Source organism: Labeo rohita, chromosome 24, assembly GCF_022985175.1.
Source record: "Labeo rohita strain BAU-BD-2019 chromosome 24, IGBB_LRoh.1.0, whole genome shotgun sequence".
NCBI lineage: Eukaryota > Metazoa > Chordata > Actinopteri > Cypriniformes > Cyprinidae > Labeo > Labeo rohita.
The window spans coordinates 1,482,890-1,493,226 of record NC_066892.1 but is presented as its reverse complement, the minus strand read 5'-3'; the positions used below and the strand labels follow the sequence as shown (position 1 = coordinate 1,493,226).

Sequence of the window (10,337 nt, the reverse complement as noted above, 5' to 3'; positions counted from 1 at the left end):
AAAGTTTCATTTGCATACTTTATTCTACAGAACTACAGGTAATGAACTCAAGAAGCACAGAGTCAAAGAGTCAAACCAAACAAGCGTTTGAGAAAGATGCAAGTGAGAGCTTCACTCTTCATCGTGCCCTTTCTGTGAGAGAAAGAAAGAAGAGAAAGAAAAATGTTTGAAAGGTATATTTATTATTTGTTGTAGCTTTTGCAATAAATCAAATCTTAGACTCACTACACTGAAGGAGACACATAATAGACCAAAATGCTTTAGGTCTGAAAGGTAAACACTTTGAATGGTAAAAACGTTAAATATTGTCCATAGCTCCACTGAGCCGTTTTAAGATAATTTACCTTAGTTCCTGTGTCCCGACTCTTTGCTCTCAGCTTGTTGACCTGAGATTCAGCAATATCAGCCCTCTCCTCTGCCTCATCCAGCTCATGCTGCAGCTTACGGAACTTGGTCAGATTAGAATTGGCCTGTTCCTCCTAATTAAAAACAAACGGTTGTTGGCAAAAACAATACACAGAACAGTATATACAGTAAAGGTTTGACCCATCCAGAAATGAACTCACCGCCTCCTCAGCAGATCTCTTGTAGGACTTGACCTTCAGCTGGAGTTTGTCCACAAGGTCTTGAAGGCGAGCCAGATTTTTGCGGTCCTCCTCAGTCTGTTAATAGACCTTTGATTATTTTTGGTCTGGGTGGTTTGAGGATGGGGATATATTGTACTGAATAGAGAAAGTAACCTGGTAGGTGAGCTCCTTGATGCGTCTCTCATATTTACGGATTCCTTTCACAGACTCGCTTGCCTTTCTCTGTTCTATCTCCACCTCACTTTCCAGCTCTCTCACCTACCCAAACCAAAAATTTATCAATTCTTTAGAAAGCTATTGATCTCTGAAACCAAATTCTCATAAATAATAATACTAATCTACACAAAAGTAAGGCATTTTGAATGGAAAACAAGTTTGAAAAACTAACCCTGGCTTCCAGTTTCTGGATCTGCTTTTTGCCTCCCTTCATGGCGATCTGCTCAGCTTCATCCAGACGGTGCTGCAGGTCCTTGATGGTCTGCTCCATGTTCTTCTTCATGCGCTCCAGATGAGCACTGGTGTCCTGCTCCTTCTTCAGCTCCTCTGCCATCATGGCAGCATCAGTGATGGCCTTCTTGGCCTTTTCCTCAGCATTCCTGCACTCCTGCACTGCCTCCTCAACCTCACTCTGAAGCTGATTATTATCTCCCTCCAGCTTCTTCTTCTGATTCAGCAGACTGGTGTTCTAAACATGGTCAAGATTGACATTCTAGATGATGCTGTGCAAGTTTGATGGTTTTGTCTGTGTTTGTCTGGTACAGATGTGTCATACCTGAGAATGCAGGAGCTGAACTCTCTCGCTGATGTCCAGCAGTTCCTGCTCAGCCAGTTTCCTTCCTCTCTCAGTCTGTTCCACCAGGGATCTCAGCTCATCCAGTTCAGCCTGCAGCAGATTGTTGCGTCTCTCCACAATGGCGATGTTCTCTTTGAGATCATCATTACCACGAAGTGCATCATCTAGTTGCAGTTGGGCATCCTGTGAAGTACAAGTTTTACAAATGAAAAAATGCTGTAGAACTTTGTTAAATTTTCACTTTTTGGTTTAAAACGTTATCTAGCATACCTTGAGATGTCCGTGAAGACCCTTGAGTTGCTTCTGGGCTTCTGCTGCCTGCCTGTTAGCCTGGCTGAGCTGAATCTCCATCTCATTGAGGTCTCCCTCCATCTTCTTCTTCAGTCTGAGAGCTTCATTTCTGCTGCGAGTCTCTGACTCAAGTGAGCTCTGAAGGGTGTCAATCATTCTCTGCTGGTTCCTCTTGGACTGCTCCATCTCTTCATCTTTCTCAGCCAGCTTACGTTCAATGTCAGCTTTGATCTGGCTGAACTCCAGCTGGGCTCTAAGAATCTTTCCTTCTTCATGTTCAAGGGAGCCCTAACAAATCAGTTAACATACTGTAGTTATTAAAAATGTTTCACTTCTACAGATAACACGCACACATGCACAAAAAAAAAAAAAAAAAAGATAGACATTTGGATATACCTCAGCTTCCTCTAGAGCTGTTTGAATTTCAGCTTTCTCCTGCTCCAGTTGTTTGCGAATTTTCTCTAGTTCATGAATGTTCTTTCCAGTCTCACCAATTTGTTCAGTGAGATCAGCAATCTCCTCTGTTTATTAGGAAAGTAATAATGGTTATTACACAAAAATCCAGCTAAATATTCCATTTATATTTATGTAAATGCTCAGATGAACAATAAACCAAGGGCACCTTGGAGGTTCTTGTTTTCTCTCTTCATGGTCTCCAAATGATCCAGAGACTCCTCATAGGAGTTCTTCAGTTTGAACAGTTCAGTGCTCAGAGATCTGGCTTCCTTCTGGGAACTTTCCAACTCGCTCTGAGACTCCTCATATTTCTGCTTCCATTCAGCTAGGACCTATTTGATAATTTCAGAGATTTTGAGCAGCTGCCACAGAAAATGATGTAGACTAAAAGATTAAATATTTATGTTTTATTTACCTTGTCAAAGTTTCTTTGCTTCTTGTCCAGAGCAGCAGCAGCAGCATTGGATCTCTCCACATCCACCATGAGATCTTCAATCTCATTCTGCAGCCTGTGTTTGGTCTTCTCCAATGAGGAGCATTTAGCATTAACAGCTTCCACAGCTTCTTCTGCATCTTGCAAACGCTGAGCCAGTTTCTTCCTAAAAATAAACAGATTCAATTCAGATGATTTGTATGGTAAGAAGTTTTTGGAAAACCAAAAATATTTTCTGTTTCATACTTAGCATCCTCCAGCTCCTCAGTCCTCTGGATGGCATCCGTTTCATACTTGGTTCTCCACTGAGCCACCTCAGAGTTTGCCTTGGACAGACTACGCTGCAGCTCAGCTTTGGCTTCTTGCTCCTCCTCAAACTGTTCCCTCAGCAGATCAGCATCATGACGAGCAGACTGAACTGCATGGGCCAGGGCATTCTTAGCCTATAAGGAGAAAATGGAGAATGGCCCAAAGCTGTAGCACAATGCTGTAGCCTCTTTGAGGGGTGTGGGTTTGAATCCCACTACTGTTCTTATACCATGGCATTATGTTCTATTCTATAACACTGAATTTGTGGTAGTTGCAATACCTTGACTTCCTCCTCTAGTTGTCTCTTGAGGTCCTCAATCTGTTGGGTGTAGGACTGCTTGCCTCTTGTTAGCTGAGAGACCAAAGAATCTTTCTCTTCCAGCTGTCTAGAAAGTTCCCCTAGATAGAAGTACAACCATTACATTATAGAAAGTAGTGTGTGATCTTGGGAATTTGTCTGAAAAACAAATAGTATATCAGAGTGCATACCATTCTCAGTTTGTAGCTTAGCTTTTTGCATGGTGAAGTCATTGATGCTGCGTTGACCTTCTTCATATTTTGTTCTGTATTCTGACATCTGGTCCTCAAGGGTCCTGCACATTTTCTCCAAGTTTGCCTGGAGACATATAGAATTGAGTATCAAGTAAAACAGAACAAGTACATGATAATGAAGACAAACAATCAAAATTTTAACATGGGAACAAGAATTCATCACCTTGGCCTTTGCAAGCTGCTCCATGTTGGAGACCACATCGTCCAGTTCCAGTCTGAGTTCACTCTTCTCTTTCTCCAGCTTCTGCTTGACTCTCTGAAGGTTGTCAATCTGCTCTCCCAGATCAGCTACGCTGTCGGCATGTTTCTTCCTCAGTGTAGCAGCGGTGGCCTCATGTTGCAGAGTGGCCTCTTCAAGGTCTCTACGCAATTTCTGGAACTCAGCTTCACGCTTCTTGTTCATTTCAATCTGGGCAGCGGTGGCTCCACCAGCCTCCTCCAGCCTCTCGCTGATCTCCTCCAGTTCTCTGGACAGATCAGCTCTCTGTTTCTCAACTTTGGCACGAGCAGCTCTCTCAGCCTCCAGCTCTTCCTCAAGCTCTTCAATTCGAGCCTTGTAATGTGAGGAAAACTCAAGTTAAAGCTAGAATTCTTAACTGTCCAACTTGTTTAAGAATGATTGTTACCTGCAGCTCCTTCAGTTTCTTCTGGAGTTGGGCTGCCATTGCTTGTTCATCTTCAATCCTGCTAGTGAGCTGGCTGATCTCAAAATCTTTCCTGTGTTGCAAAACGTATTTTATTACTTATTTTAATAACAATTCTGATTGTGATCTGTTTTCTTAAATTATTTCACCCTCTACATTAAACCCACTTTTTAATCCTCTCTTCAAGTTGTTGTTTGTCATTTTCAAGGTCCATCACGCACTCTTGGGTCAACTTTAAGTCTCCCTCAAGCTTCCTTTTTACCCTCTCCAGATCCATACGAAGTTTCTTTTCCTGTTCCAGGGAACCCTCAAGCTGGAAGGACAATAACAAAGTATTTTATTAAGCCATTTTTTAATGGTTCATTTACAACAGAAGTGTCAACAAACTACTCACATCATCCACTTGTTGCTCCAGCTTGGCTTTGGCTTTGGTGAGTGTGTTGACTTTGTCTTCCTCACTCTGAAGATCATCCAGCGTTTGCTGATGGGCCTCCTGGAGAGCTTTCTTCTCCTTGGTCAGCTTAGCGATAATCTCATCCAAAGCTGCCATCTCTTCTGTCAGGTTTTTAACCTGTTGAATTTTGTAAATGCATTAAGGAGTTGTTAACCATTCTTGCATCTCTAACGTGTTCAGTGTTAAGAACTAACCTTGTTCTCAGTGGCGTGTTTCTCTTTCTCCACTTTAGCCAGAGTGAGCTCAAGATCATCAATGTCCTTCTTGAGCTCAGAACATTCATCCTCCAGCTTTCGTTTCTTGGCAGTCAGCTCAGCATTCATTTCCTCTTCATCCTCCAGCCTCTCAGTCATTTCTTTAACTTTGGCCTCAAGCTGGATCTTGTTCTTGATCAGACCCTCACATCTCTCCTCAGCATCACAAAGATTATCTTGTTCCTGTTTACAGATAATGTCTCAGTATAATTAACTAAAATTTAGAGTTGCATTTTATTCATGAATTCATGAAATCATGAACTTACAGACTGCACTGCAAGCTGCAGGTCATTCTTCTCTTGGAGAAGAGAAACCATCTTTTCCTCAAGCTCCTTTTTGCGGGCTTCAGATTTGGCGTAAGCCTCCTTCAACTTTAGTGAATTCTTCCTTCATGTTGGCCATTTCTTTCTCAGTCTCAGCAGATTTCAGCAGAGGCTTGATCTTGAAGTAGAGCTTCATCCAGGGCCAATTCTTGACACCCATGAAGGCACGTACGTTCCACTGGATCACAAGCAACGAATCTCTGCAAAATAAAACAGTAGCTGTTCCATTCGTCTGTTTTTATTACATATTGAAAGATTTAGATGCCCCCACACGGTTACCTCCGCTCAACAAGCTTCTGGAACTCAATTCTTGAAAGAAGACCACGTGATCTAGCTTGAAGATTGGTGATGATGAGAGCAAGACGATCGTCTCTCATTTCTTCAAGGGTACCCAGCAGACCAGCCTTGAAGAACACCTTTAAAAAGATGATATTTCACTGACATATGATCAACACGTAGACATCGTAAACAGAGCAATGCTGAGCCATTGTACATTTTTCAGGAATGTCAACCTTTTAGTAGCTTACGTATATAGTATACATGAAACTGGGATAGTTTAAAAAAAAAAAAAAAAAACTACATGGAGAGATACACAAAATCTAGAAAGCAATTACTACTACCTTAGTGTGTCCAAACTTGTACTGGTTATGGTCAATATCCAAAGAACCCAATAGCTTTTCAGCTCCTTTCCTGCTGTCAATGAATTGACCCTCTGGGATGGCAGCAGGGTTCAGGATACGATATCTGTTGTTGCATATTTAAAAAAAAAAAAAACTTGAAAATGTCAATTCTTGTTGCACAGTTTTTGCACAGCATCATGTTTTTGACCCAAGTGTGACCCAGATGATTCATAAGCACCTCTGCTTGAAATCTCCATACAGGATCCTGTTGGGGAAGCCCTTTCTGCAGATCCTGATCCCCTCCAGCACACCGTTACAGCGCAGCTGGTGCATGACCAGAGGATTCTCCATCGCCCCAGGAGTCTTAGTCTCATTGGGGATGATGCAGCGCACAAAGTGAGGGTGAGTTGACCTCAAGTTGGTCATCAGCTTGTTCAAGTTCTCCTGTGGGTAGATTTTAACCAACATATATTGTAGATTGTCAATGTTTAAAATTAAGAAACCAAGTTATTCATTATCATTTTAATATTTTGTTTTCTATATGTTACCCTGTGAAGGGCAGACACTGTCTGGAAAGAAGAACCCTTTTTTTTTTTCTCTTTTTTGCCACTTCCTTCCGCCATGACTGTTGCAAGAAACAAACGCTTTTGTTTTTTTGTTTTTAAACCCTTGAATCAAATTGTTTTTTGTCTCACAAATTGTTCCCCCTTTGACATAAACAAAAAACACACCTGAATCAGCACCAGCATAATTAGCAAACAGGTGAGCCAGCAGCTTCACAGTTGACTTCTGGAAGAGCCCTACAACAGTCTCATTGAGAGGGTCCTTGTTCTTCACCAGCCAGTTTGAAATGTTGTAGTCAACAGTGCCAGCGTAGTGAACCAGGGCGAAATGGGCCTCTGGTCTACCCTTGACAATCCTGGGCTTCTGGAAGTTGCTTTTTTGCCCAAATGGTTGTCATAAAGCTTAGCTTTGAATGTTTGATCACTGGCTTTGGGGAACATGCACTCCTCTTCAAGGATGGACATGATACCCATGGGCTATAAAGAAGACAGGTTTATATATTACTACGAATGTAGTAATGTAATTTAAAGCAAAAAAAGCTTAAAGATAAGTTGCTCCGAAAAATTAATTATAAACACCCACCTTTCAATTAGCTCAATACAAGCCTGCAAGTCCATGCCGAAGTCAATGAACTCCCACTCAATACCCTCCTTCTTGTATTCCTCTTGCTCCAGCACAAACATGTGGTGGTTGAAGAACTGCTGCAACTTCTCATTAGTGAAGTTGATGCACAGCTGCTCAAAGGTGTTGAACTGCAGGTGGGATATATTGTATGATCACAATGACAAAGTAGCAAAAACTGAAAGTCTTAACAAAATCAGTAGATGTAATCTTACATCAAAGATCTCAAATCCAGCAATGTCCAGCACACCAATGAAGTACTGGCGAGGCTGTTTGGTGTCCAGGGATTGGTTGATTCTCACAACCATCCACAAGAACATCTTCTCATACACTGACTTGGCCAGAGCACCAATAGAGTAGTACACCTAAAAAGAGTGGAGGGACATTAAAAAATGATGAAAATATTGCTTTTTTTCTTTAACAGTGATTTCCAAGCACTACATTTTACATTATATAAAGTTTCTTCACCTGCTGGACATTCTGTCCCTTGGTCACCCACTCATTTCCTACTTTGACTCTTGGGTGGCACAAACCCTTGATGAGATCAGCAGAGTTCAGGCCCATCAGATATGCGACTTTGTCAGCATCTTTGAAGAAAAAAGATTTGTTTAAATTTAGTTTATCTAAAAACAACCGATAACTGTATGCATCCTGTCAGCAACTTCTCCTTCTACTGACCCTCAGTCCCATCAGCCTCGGCTTGTTCTTCTCGTTGCTTCTGTTTGAACTTCATGTTGCCGTAGTGCATGATGGCCCCAGTCAGCTTGTAGATGCTGTTCTTCTCCTCTTGGGTGAAGCCCAACACATCAAACGCTTCCTGTCATTTAAAACAGCATATTATATTCTATTAATAATTAATTGAATTTTACTTTTGTTATATTACTTTATTATAAAGCTTTGTATAAGTTAACATCAAGAGAACAATGGATGTTTTGTATAACTGTCTACATCTGTAGCCATCAGCTCTTCAGCATCATCAATAGATGCCACTTGTGTCTCTCCTTGGGAGATGTAGGCATAGTCATAGGGGTTGTTGGTGATGAGCAGCATCTCTAAGAGAGAAATGGGAACATTGATCAGAAACCACTCTTCAAATTAGAAACAGTAATGTAATCGATGTGACCGGTAATTTTACCCAGCAGTTCTGGTTTTCTCTGGGACAGGATCTGGTAGAAGATGTGGTAGTCTCTCTCAGCCTTGAGCTGATAAGTGACACGAGACTTCTCCAGCAGATCTAAAAGGAGAACATTTACATTCATTAACACAACGCTTTCATTTTATGATTTTCAGTTGGAACCAAGCATGAGTTTTCTTACAAGTCTCAATATCTGCAGAAGCCAGTTTTCCATTTACACCAAAGTGAATTCGGATAAATTTACCCTGTTTGAAAAGAAAAATGACTTAAAGTTTGTAAAACTTCAGTTTTCACTGCAATTTAATTCACTTACAAATCTGGAGGAGTTGTCATTTCTGATGGTCTTGGCATTGCCAAAGGCCTCAAAGCAGGATTACACTGGATGATTTGATCCTCCAGAGTACCCTGAAAACACAACATTTTTGAAATTCGTGTATGATGAATGGCAGTCATACAAAATGGCATTACAATAATTTAATTTTTAATTCAGAACTCCTCAATTAACCTTCTTTTCACTACCGGTGTCCTTCTTGCCAGGACTAGCAGCAATGCTGGCAAAGTACTGAATGACTCTTTTGGTGTTCACAGTCTTTCCAGCACCGGATTCTCCACTGTAGGTTTAAGAACATGTTAAGAACTGCACTCTTTTTTTATAGCTGTTATGGAATGTGATAAACAGAAGCAGGCTTACGTGATAAGAATAGACTGGTTTTCTCTGTCTGAAAAGGGAGATAAAAATACGAAACATTAGTTACATTTTAACCAAAGTGTACCACAGCTTGTAGCCTGTTCTTGTTATGAATGCTGGAAAAAATGTCTGAAATATGACGTCAATCGTAGTATATCAAACTATTTTTCTGTTAATTATCTGTCACTTGACTGGAACTAGTCAAATTAGGCAGATGTCAACATGGACAAGTTGTATGACAGTCTCAAAACCACAAACAAAACTATGCAAAGTAGAAATATATTGCATACGAGAACATCCAATACAAGTTGCAGCATAAATTTCAAATTTCTAGTGTCAAGTAGACGCACCTGACAGCATGTACTGGTAGGCGTTGTCAGAGATGGAGAAGATGTGGGGAGGAGCTTCAGTTCTCTTCTTTCCTCTGTAGGCAATGACGACTTCCTGATTGTACACTGGCAACCACTTGTAGGGGTTCACAGTGACGCAGAAGAGCCCAGAGTAGGTCTGTAAGAGATTCACAGCAGATTTAGATCTGCTCATATGTGAACATATGAGTATCTTAAGACTCCACTCACGTAGATCATCCAGGCTGCGTAACGCTCTTTGAGGTTATACAGCACGGCGGGCTCGTGCAGGAAGGTGAACATCGCCATGTCCTCAATTTTATCGAACTTTGGCGGGTTCTGAGGGTGAACGTCAGCTTCTTTCACAGTTACGGTCTATGAAAAGCAAACATTCCAACAATTATTACTCGAAACGATAAGTTCATCTAATGTAGTGAAGTAATAAACAAGGGTTCAACTTTAACTTACTTTGCCTCTTTCAGTCTCACAGGTGACTTTATCACCGTCCCGACTCAAAATGGTTCCTTTCACGAACTCTTCATCAACATCAGGAACGAAACATTCTTTCTTCATGTCAAAGGGGCGAGTTTGGGCCTCCAGACGCTATTGTATATTTAAGTCTATTTGGATGCTTGAGACACACATAAGATAAAATAATCACCTTTTAAAGAAACAAAACAAAAAGTGTCTCCCATATTTCTCTAAACCCAACAAAAAGCTTAAAAAGCAAAACATTTAAATATATATAAAATATAAAATAAAATGTATTAGAATGTCTACACTGTTTCAACCTAAAAACTTAAGTTTATGCTAAATCAACTTAAAACTACAAGTCATTTTCACGTCAACTCATTACAATAAAAACGTGTGAGTTGAAATGACTGTACTTTTAAGTTGATTTAACTTAGAATTTTAAGGCAGCGGCTAAACTTAAGTTTAAGTTGTATCTGGTGAAAACTTTTTACAGTGTATTAAAATATACAGTATATACTGTTTAGTTACTTTTTTCCTTACAGATATGATGCCAAAAAAAAACTTCTTTTATACATGTACAACCAAATGTACAAATTTCATTATCAAACATACATTACAACATGAGATGCATTACCTCTAACAGCTGCCAACCCAGAAAATACAACCGCAAACGCTCCCCTACAACCAATGCGATCAGAGATAATGCTTCAAAATCCATCACCATGAATTACAAAGATATTATAAGCTCAAAGCAGTTTAAAAACATTGATCAAAGCCTTCAGCTTGCTTGGT

General features: G+C 40.5%; 1 pseudogene; it reads right to left on the bottom strand.

The window, feature by feature from the left end:
* Nucleotides 1–9,671, bottom strand: LOC127155833 (myosin-7-like; annotated as a pseudogene).
* Between the last annotated feature and the right edge of the window lie 666 nt (nucleotides 9,672–10,337).